The sequence below is a fragment of the Mus pahari genome, chromosome 4 (assembly GCF_900095145.1).
Source record: "Mus pahari chromosome 4, PAHARI_EIJ_v1.1, whole genome shotgun sequence".
NCBI lineage: Eukaryota > Metazoa > Chordata > Mammalia > Rodentia > Muridae > Mus > Mus pahari.
The window spans coordinates 71,730,573-71,741,951 of NC_034593.1; the positions used below are offsets into that span (position 1 = coordinate 71,730,573).

The 11,379-nt window shown below is 38.4% G+C and overlaps 1 protein-coding gene across 4 annotated transcripts in view; it reads right to left on the bottom strand.

Moving 5' to 3' along the window:
• The window catches only part of Glrb (glycine receptor beta), a 70,269-nt gene that overhangs the window by 21,388 nt on the left and 37,502 nt on the right, over positions 1–11,379 (bottom strand). The gene's annotated exons all lie outside the window — the stretch shown is intronic.

Sequence of the window (11,379 nt, forward strand, 5' to 3'; positions counted from 1 at the left end):
ACAATACAAAATACATCTAATCATCAGAGATGTTAAAGGCTTCCTTTTACTGGAAGATCATGCTTAAGTGTCTGTCTCATTTCATTTTGCTTTTGTCTGGAGACTAGGGACTTAGAGATACCTGGGAGCCACCCCCACTCACAGTTTAACTCATTTCCTTGGTACAGTTGCTATGGTGTGACATATTCAATCAGATTTCAATTATTTTCCTCTATATTTTTAGAAGTAGGTATGAATGAAAAATAAATAAAATGACAATTAGAGAATATCGTGTACTTAAAGAGAATCCATCATTATCTTCTGTGCATGGCTCCCAGAAATTCCCTATCAGATTAAGGATACTGTATTTTACTTTCATACTAGATTGTCCTGTCTTAGTAGGGTAGTATATATACATACAGAGATGGAAATATTAAAAATTCATTAGCATTCTTTACACTAAACAAATTACCTTGTAGAATATGTCTGCCAATTTGCTTACCGTTAATTAATTTTATGGATACTATATCAATATTTCATAATAACATTCAAGATGATATCTGGGAGGGATTAAAGCAATGCTAACCTTTAATTAACTTCAGCTTACTTTGCATAATTATAGGTTAAGCTGCTCTAATATTTTGGGTTGAAGTTCAGAAGATTTTTTATATATTATATTAAAATTTCCACTCAGCAACTGGTACTACTGGAAACACTTTATGTTCTACCAATTTCCAAAACTATATGGCTAAGTTATGCAAAATTAACCTTTTACAGAATAATTACATTTTAAAAAGTGTTTTTCCATGTTATTTCTTTACTTCTTTGCAAATATTTAATCAATGATTCTACCTAATTCAAGATACATTCATGATACTTATTAGTACACTAAGTTCAAAGCATATTTTATCAGTAGACACTGGCAGAAGACAGAGAAAGTTCATACAAAGCATCAGGACCCTTGTAAAAGCACAAGCCATCCATAGGGAAAATGACAATGGTGTGATGCTGTCTCTACACAAATGACTTTTCAAAAATTACACTAATCTGGAATCAGGAGGTAGCAGATGACACCCAGACACTGACTGATAGAATTTGTGGGACAAACTGGAGACACTTAGAGAGCGGCTAGCATATGAGATGAACAGTACAGATAAAATGGTTTCAGTTTTAAAGAAAGACAGGAAGCTTTGAACAAGAGGAGAGCAAGATGCTTAAGACACCTTGACCTGCAATGAGGAGGTAGATGGAGTTCAAATGGAGGTGGTTGGAAGAACAGCATAAAACACAGAAGAGCCTCAGAAAATTTCATCATGACTCTCAGGACTAGATAATTCACAGAGAAGAATGTCGGAGGCTAATGCAAGGGACAAAGCCCCATGGCATCCATGGCAACAGAGAGAGGAGGAGAGATCAAAGGAAAGAGAAACAAAGAGATTCAGAAGCACCACCAACACTGGATCTTCACTGAGCAGGCCTGTGCCCAGGCAGGGGTCTTGAGTTCTGTACACCATCTAAGTGGCAGAAAAATCTCTTATCATCACCTTATCAGATTAAAGGCAAGAGGTGACTTTACAAAGTCCCTCACAGCTTCCACAGCTATGTGGCTGCAGGAGAAAACATCCCTCTCTCTTTGCCTGGCCTGCCATGGAGAACCAGGGACTACAGTGAATACATTTATCTGAAAGGGAAATAAAACTGAGTCAGAACAGTGCAGAATTCCACCCAGTGGAAATCTCATCCGAACCACGGACTGGAGTGTGACTCACCAGCTCTCTATAAGAAAATGAACAACAGCAAGTACTTAAATGTGAAAGCATCAAAGGCATGGGAATGGGTCTTCTAGTTATACCAACTACTGTCCATCCCATGATCTGAACTCTCTAGCACAAATGAAACAAAGATCGAAACAGGAACTGTAACATCACAAAGCTGCTGGGCTTATGGGATAACACCAATCCAAATAAACAAAACTGAAATAGAAATGGCATCAAAATAGGATCCACACTTCTGCCCTGGAGAGTGACCAGAGACAGTGTGCATGTTCCAGTCAAGTAACATTATACAGACAGTGTGCATCGATGACTATGCCAGGACCAAAAACTCAGCACCTAAAATCAGCTGTCAAAAATGACATAATAAAATGTGCTGACAAATGGATGGAACTATACAAAAGTAATCCTGAATTAAGAAACTCAAACCTAGAAGATAAAATAATATGTATTCACTTACAAATTGAAATTAGCCAATAAGAAAATAATAACTTAGTTACAATCCATAGACCCAGAGATGTAAGGAAAAAGGGGTGATGGTGGTTAGGAGGGACACATGAATCTCCCTGGAAGGGAAAATTAGAATAGATTTTACTGGGAGACTTGGGGAAGGTGGAGACAGATGTGGGATTCACGTCTTGGGTGATGGTGAGATAGTGCAATGAGAGATGGTTTGAATTAGGGAGTGTTTGAGTGGTACCGTGTCAACCTAGTTCCATGGATCCTAATGAGGACTCCTTGTAGTAGGGAATACAGAGTCAACTAGCCATTTCTTGTCCAGGCAAGGCTTCTAGTTGGTTACATTTAAGTGAGTTGTTGGCCAAAGGATCCCCTAGAAACTCTCAAACAACACAGGCTGTTGCTTAGACAAAGAGTTGCTTTCCACCAACCAAGAATATTATCCCATTGCCTAGGGCAGCACCCACACAATTCACTGAACATGGAAATGTCGAACTGGTGACTGCATAAAGAGTTCACCCCTATCTTCTAGTCTCTTTGGTATGGGAAAGGACCCTGAAGGCTACTGAAAAAGAAACATGGACACAAAACCTTTGACTTACAATATGTCCTGTCTGCAAAATATGCTAGGGTAACTGTGGCACAGAACTTGTGGAGACAACTCACCAGTGTCTGATTTTGCCTAAGGCCCAATCAAGGAACTCATACCAAAGACTCCTGGGATAACAAAGAACCAGAGACTAGCTAGCCCAGACACCTAAGGTATAACCAAACAAGACTGATCTTTTTTAAAGAAATCAATGAAATGACTTCTAATGATATTCTGCTAGAGGCATAGATCATTTTCCTATGCAGACATCATCATAGACACTTCCTCTTGCAGCAGATGGGAACAGATAAAGAGACCCACAGCCAGACATTACACGCAGAGGAAGTCTAAATGGGAGGTCTTCATCAAACCCGTCTCCCACAGAGCTCAGGGAATGCTGGGAAAGAAGAGGCAGAAAGATTGTAAGAGCCAGATGAGACGGAAGACACCAGGACATCATGGGTCTGCACTGGGTCGTCTGATTTACTATAGCTATTAGATGAGTATTCTCACAGGACTCCTGATTGTAAGAATGAGTAGGTCTCTGACTCTATCACCTACTTTTAGGACTCTTTGCCTCCTGTTGGGTTGTCATGTCCAACTTCAATATGACAATTTTTAAAATTCATCTTATTATATATTATATTTTATTTTGTCATGTTTGGTTATCTCTTAGAAACCTGATTTTTGTCATGAAAGACAGACAGGAAGTGGATCTGGAGGGAGGGAGAGTTGGGGAGAAACTGGGAGGAGTAGAGGGAGGGGACACTCTATAGTTTGAGAAAAGAATCTATTTTCGATAAAAGAAAACACAAAAGGAAAAAGAGTTTAATTTCATAGATGGTTTTGTCCCGCCATCATTTGTCCCTCTCCTTTTATTAGTAGGCTTTCCCACTGATCACAAGAGAATAAAAATCAGAATGTTGAAGAAGAAAGGGGCTGAAAGGAGGGGTGATAGAGGTAGGAATGGGGGTGAGTACAGTACATGATGTATTTGAATGAAGACATGTCTGTGGAATTTGTCACCACTTACAGTGAAGATATATCAGAAAAAAATTACATTACTCCAATTGATAAGCCTGAGTACTATGGCATCGTAGACTTGAAAACGTGAAGGTCCTGATTCAGATCTCCACTCTACATTTGAAACACTTTGACCACGAGCTAGTTTCTTAGCCTTGTTAGCTTGTCTCCTTCGCTTCAGAAAAACATCTTGCATCCAGTGTAATTAATTCACCATGTGCTAGACTTTGTGCACTAGTCAACATTTCTTAATGGCGCCCTACTTCTAAGTAAAAAATGTCAACACACTGCTAACACATTTATAGTACCTCTCTTCACCCTTCTTTCTAGAAGATCCACTAGGGTAAGTACAATATACTACATACACTTCAGACTCCTTTGATGATCCATTTTCAGTAGGTGTTAGTGTGGGTGCATATGTAGTTATGAGTGTGAGTACATGTGTACCTGTGTGCATGTAGAGATCAAAGGTCACCCATAAGTGTCAATTCTTAGAGCCATCATCCTGTTAGCAATTTTGTTTTTGTTTATTTGTTAATACTGTGTCCCCTGGACCTGGAGCTCATTGAGTAGACAAGAGTAAGCCCCAGGGATTCACCTATCTCTACCTCCCCATGCTGGGAGGTCTGCATGCAATTATGCCAAACCTTTTAAAGTCTGGATTTTTTAGATCAAACTCAGGGAATCATGCTTCTATGGCAAGCACCTTACCAACTAAGCTATCCATGGCCTACTTTACTATCTTTAACATATATCTATGAAAATAATATTCCAATGAACAATTCCTCCAACTGGAGCTTCTTTACTTCATTGTCTCAACCTATCTATCATTTATTACTCTTATGGTTTATTTTATTTTGAACAAATATCAAAGCTACTTTTCTATTAATTATAAATTACATATTACTGGGTTTATGCATGAACTGCAACAAAATCATAGTCTAAATTGTTTTATTAAAATTGTTTACTTCAACACTCATTAAAAGATAAGAACTCATTAGTTAGTAACCTTTGGTTAATGTTTAATGCAAAACTCCAAATAATTACTAGTTATTGACATTTCAAATGCTCTCTATTAAGACAGCTATCTTTGAAATCTATTATTTTCCTTTTTAATTGCTCCAACTACAATAATTATAGTGCTAACACTTATTTTGTGTTAAACAAATTTCCATCAGAAACAGGCCACTTTATCCATGAGGAATCACTTAATTGTTTATTAAGTACTTGGTGACAAATTCTACTCATTGTTCATTCAAAATAACTCTCTATTAGTCATTATTTGCAAAATGGATGTTCTCCAAATTTTCAGTACCAATTAAAACTCAAATTAAACCGTTTCTCCAAAGCAATAAAACATTTCACAATGAGACACTGTAGCCAGTTATATTCCATCAATGGTATTTTAATAGGGAGAATTATTTATCATTATTTCACAAACTCATTAGGCAAAACCTTCCATGATTCACTTTTACCTGATTCTCATATAAGCAAGTGTTAATTCATTTGTTCTCCTTACATTGGGATAAAAAATAAAATTAGTATTCAAGGAAATGAAAAGATCAAGTCTTGTAGCATCTGGCAGCCTTATAATTAATTTTCTGTCAATGATTGCTTAGAAACATGGCCCAAACTCATGCCAAAGATAGACTTTTCAGACTAGAAGTTTCCCATGAGAGCCATTGGGTTAAGAAAATGCTAATTAGGAGTTCTTTGTTCATATTTTAATGATTTTTCTCAAAAATATCACTTTTAAAGTGCTTACTGAGTTCTGTTGAACATAATGTTATTGTTATATTTTTTTTTTCAGATCTATACTAATTGCCCATTTATATTACAAGCTCTTCACTAAGGACTACTGACATCAGACTAAAAATCCCATGAGGCCAGCATTTTAATCCATGCCTATTGTAAGAGCAAGATACTTCATGTACTTTCTAAGCAATAGAAATGTATTGTCCACAGTTCTGTGTGGAAGTCAGATGAAGGGCTATTCCTCAAAGTGCCTTTTTGATTTGTCCTATCCACATGGTGGAATGGGAAAACAAGCTCCCTCTGGCTCCCCTCATAGGATATGAACTGCATTGTCGAGGACTCCACCTTCAGTCCCTTTTAATCCCTGAAGGCCCCCACATCTTAAGACTATCTATTGCATTGGTGTTTAGTTTACGTGTATGAGTTTTGGAAGGAACTAAAGAGCAGAAGGATAGCAAGCAGCATCCTTCTGGGACTGTGTGCTTGGAAAGGGCTCAATATCATTCTATTAAATACAGAAGAGAAGCAATGAAGTCCGTGCAAGTTTGAGAGGTTCTAACATTTAACATGTTTCAAGTTTCAAACTTAATTTCCTTCCTATGCATATATAATGATGAATTACTGGAAAAAGAAAATCAAACTTAAATTATTCTTCTCCTTCTGAATTGGCATAGGTGCTATGACCTATGTAGTTTAATCACCTATGCTCAATGGTATAGTTGGGTAAAAGAGGTAAAAAAGGAAGCATCATAAAAAAACCAAATTTTCTCTTTAAACTTTAGCATACTATATGAGGAGCTCTGACAAAGAGATACGATAATTTTCAATATTGATTTTTAAGTAGATCACTTTCAATTTCTCCATAGAATTTACTTTAAAGAGCTATTTTAGGAATTCCTCAGTATAAATCAAGTGAGATGCTTGGTATATGTAGAGTCAGACACTATCAGATAAGTCTCTCGCAGGAGTAGGAAGAGGTTTTCTTTAAGTACATATTCCTCCAGCAGGATTTAGGCTTCTGGAAGTATTATTTATAAACATTCAAGGGCCTATGTATTAGTGTCGTATTTGCTGTCAGAACAAAATAAAAAATGCAGTAGAAAAACATTGTTTTCTAAGTTGAATATTTTATAGATTTGCAGTTCAAACATCAAAATAACAAGGGTGACACTCAAGCTTTCGGTCCACGGGGCTGGTGCCTTTTACAGACTTGAAGACATCTTTCCTTTCTCCTTTTAGCTTCTAGTAACTGCCTATATTTCTTAGGTCACAGCCTGTACTGGCTAGTCTTGTATCAACTTGACACAGCTGGAGTTATCACAGAGAAAGGAGCTTTAGTTGGAGAAATGCCTCCATGAGATCCAGCTGTGGGGCATTTTCTCAATTAGTGATCAAGTGGGAGAGGCCCCATGTGGGTGGTGTCATCTCTGGGCTTGGATTCTATAAGAGAGTAGGCTGAGCAAGCCAGGAGAGTGCAAGCCACTAAAGAACATCCCTCCATGGCTTCTGCATTAGCTCCTGCTTTCTGACCTGCTTGAGTTCCAGTCCTGCATCCTTTGGTGATCAACAGCAGTATGGAAATGTAAGCTGAATAAACCCTTTCCTCCCCAACTTGCTTCTTGGTCATGATGTTTGTGCAGGAATAGAAACCCTGACTAAGACACAGCCCTTCCTCAAGCCATTCCAATCCATCTTTCCTCTCTTACAGCAATGATTAATGTGTCTTTTTTATTACCTCTCTTATGGATACAAGTGGACAACTACAATGAACCTACCCATTCTCCTTCTTAAGATCCTGAATTTAACAGCAGCATCTCCTTTCCCATGAATACCATCAGAGCCTCATTCCTGTGATTAGGACCTGGGTAGCACTGGTAGACAAAGAATCAGTCCATCATAGGAGAAAATCTTGAGGATTAAGAATATGAAGAGAGGAGGATCTAGAGTTATGGTTCTGAAGGCAAGGTACTTACTGTTGTGCCTGAGGATCTGAGCTCAATCCCCCAAATGTCCTCTGGCCTCCAAAAGCATGCTGTAGAATACACACACACACACACTCACACACACACACACACACACACACACACACACACACGGGTCTTTGTTTTAAAAAGAAAAGAATAGGAAAACTATTTCATCACTTCTGATTTTATACCTAAGATAAAAAAACAGATGAAAAGTAAAGAAAAAATTGAACAAGTACATCTAAGATTTCAAATAAATAAATATGTCGGAAGCCAATAACAAAATATAAAGAATAAATAGTACGGTGTGGTGGATTTTTAAAGGATGGATTTGAAAATAGATTTTAAATCTGTACATACAAGGAAAGATAAAATCATTTTAAAATAACAAAGATGAGCAATTGCAAGGAATTAGAAATAAGCCCTTTAAGCCGATCCCAGACATGATTTTCCCTTTCTTGACAAGCACAGCTGTGTTGCCCAGAATGATTTGAAGTCTATTATTAAAACAACCAAAAGGCATGCAGCAGAAAGGCATAGAAATCCCGACAGGATCATGAATTGTAGCATAGCAATAATTCAATATAATTACAAAGCATGCCTAAAGAAAGAAAATGGATTGTGTAAACAGACTTTTATTTCCATGAAAGAGCTCTTGTGTGTTTCTGATGAGACAGCATGCTCATGCATGGACTATTACAATCAACTATGTGGCCCGATTTTCCACTGTGGGTAATGGTTCGCTTTCCATTTAAGAAAATACACTGTCTTAAGTAAACGGTAGGGAACACATGGAAAAATCAACAACTATTAAAAGTGTGGCTGTACAGCATATATTCCCTAGACGTTCTTCTCATTGCTTCGAGAGCTGTTTCATTTGCCACAAATAGTAGCACAAGAAACTAACTCGTGAAGAAACTAGAATCACCACTCCTTCTAGAAATTTCATATTGGGGTGGTAATAATCATTTGATAATTTGTGTGATGTTGCGATTAATGACATCAAATATCACCTATGGCATTGATAATAACACCTGAAAACTGTGGCGGGTAGCAGGATGCAAGGGAACCACACAGACAGACACTGGGATTGACACAGACACAGACACAGACAATTGAGGCACAGAGTGAGACCTCAGAATGGCAGGAAAGGGCACAGGTTCGGGTTCGCAGGAATAAGAAACAACCTGGGGAAGATGGATACAGATGCAGTGCTTCCTCCACTCCATAACCAGGATTTGCAAATACATTGAGATAACATCTAGTGTAGGCAAAAGCAGCAGCGGAAAGGAAAGCAAAGGGATGAATAAGCCAGGAGAACCCCTCCCCCCCCCCCCCCCCCCCCCCCCCCCCCCCCGCACTAAGAGACCTTGGTGAAGGCTGCCATGTCAATTTCACGCACTGGAGGAAAGAGTAGCCCCACATCTGTCTACCACCTGACTAGTGGCTATTAATGTCCAATCCAGCCCTCAACTCCCTGCCTTGGATTGAGATTTGAATAAGCAACTGCCTGTTTATCCCGGAAAAACCTAAAGTGGAGTGACATGCTGGGCTTCTGAAATATTAACATTTGTTTTATTTCAGCAGTTTCTCACAGGAAAGACTCTCATCCACTAATGAAGAAAACCACGAGTGCACATGGAGGCTGTTGCACATTCTTCAGTGCGTTGGGATGTTATACACTTTTATAAAAGCAGAAAGTCATCATCAATGAACTTAGGATGCAAAAACACTGTCGCTCTGTACTGCAGTGTCTCCTGTTGGTAAAGTGCCACCCAATGGAGCATGACAGGCTCAAGTTCAAGTCTATTTGGTGACAACTTGGATAATCAACATCACATTGTCATCAAGATGCAACCAACATACTGATGGAGCTGATCTTTCTGCTTTCCCAACATCTTGCTTGGGGGAGAGTTTTGTTTTTACTAGCATGTTTTTAATAAGCAGCCTATAATACTATTACTCCTGCCTATATATGAACATGCTCTTGAACAACTCCACAGTCAGCTTGATCTTTCTGCTCACTCTTTATAACAAGTAATGAAGAACTGGTCTGTCTAGCTCCATTTTCTTAAAAGACGCGTGCACACGTGTGTGTGTGTGTGTGTGTGTGTGTGTGTTTGTGTGTGTGTGTGTGTTTCTGTTAAGCAAAATAATTAGCAAATGTCCACAATGAATCTATTTAATATGGCATCCTCAAAATACATCCTCTAAAATTCTGCAGGTACTCAAGAAGCACCACATAACACTGACAGAGTAGAACAATCTACCTGAAAAATGTGGTCCAGAGTCAAACATTTGTGTTATGTCACCTGCTGAATGATGGCGCATTAAAAAAAAATTAATGAAAAAAACAAAATAAAACAAAGATCAGTTACTTAGCTACCCCAGACTTTATAGACCTGTTTTTGGAGATGAGAAATACAGAGTCGGGAGATTTCTAAGAGAAGGAAGAGTCTGGAGAGCAGTGTCTTAGGGTCAGCTCAAGGGCTGCTAAGGAAGAAATCTAATAAGATACAGGACAGACTGCAGAGACCAAGCAGACTAAACAGAAACCCTTAAAATTTTACCTCCAAGAACCATCTCTTACTCTTTTTTTTTTCCCCACCCCCCCCATCTCTTACTCTTGTGAAGTGGAGTTCACATAGATAAAAATTAATAAGTCAATTAATTAATTTTAATTCTTAAAATTAATAAGCACTGTACCTTTCTCCTAAGTGACAAATGACAGGATATTTGACAGGAATGTTTTAGTGACCTATAATGTATGTCTATGCCATTTAAGTATGAGACTTGGATACAATCCCTAAACCTTTTAAATAATTCTCTAAAATTCTCTCTGACTGTCTATGACTACCAAGTGCTCAGGAGCTTAAATATTCTGAATTATGTACTTCTACAATAGCAAATCTCTCACGATTGGTACTGTAAGTATCAGAAAGCAAGCACAACACATAGTTGTTTTTATTATTCAAAAATATAATAGCTCTGCAGTCAAAAACAAAGGAGAAACTACTTTAGATGACCCTTTCTGAATTCTGAGATATTCTGGAAGATTATATAATTCTCTAGCAGTTCCACTAGCATTACAACCAAACCCTCTAGCATCACTGAAAACAAGTATCTCAAAAACTAAAGTAAAAATATAAAACAAAGGAAAATTTTCTCCCATTTCATTTCAGTATTTGCTTTATCAACAAGGGAAGGCAGCACCTGCTCCTATAAAACCATGGACACACAACAGACTTTGTTAAAGCACTTTTTAAGAAACCGGTGAGGGTGTCAGTTACATTAGTCATTGTTCAGAGAATCTGAAGAAAACACATTTCTGCTTCCTTCAAGATGATGGCCACTGCCCCCTCCTCATCTTCTCCACGCCTGTTACTCTACCAGGAATTTCAGGTCTGCTTTATGAAATGAATTCTCCCCTGTGGCCATTCCAGTTCTCTCGGAATGAGCAGAAGAGAGAGAACAAAGACTTCCGAGAAACTTAAGACATCATCTGAAAATTTATACATCTAAAAACTAAAAGGAGAGAATGCTAGAATTCTAAGAGTTTCAGTTACTTCTTATAGACTGGTGAATGGCTCCACAGGGGTCTTTTTTTTAAATGGCTTCTTGAGGGCTGGGAGATGGCTCTCCATAAAGTGTTCACTGTGAAAGCAAAGATGTGACTTCAGGTCCTTAAAAAAACCCACAAAAAAGCCAGACGCAGTGGTCCATATCTATAATCCCAGGACTGAGAAGGTGGAAGCATCCCGGGGCTCGCTGCTCACCCAGTCTCTCTCTCTCTCTCTCTCTCTCTCTCTCTCTCTCTCTCTCTCTCTCTCTCTCTCTC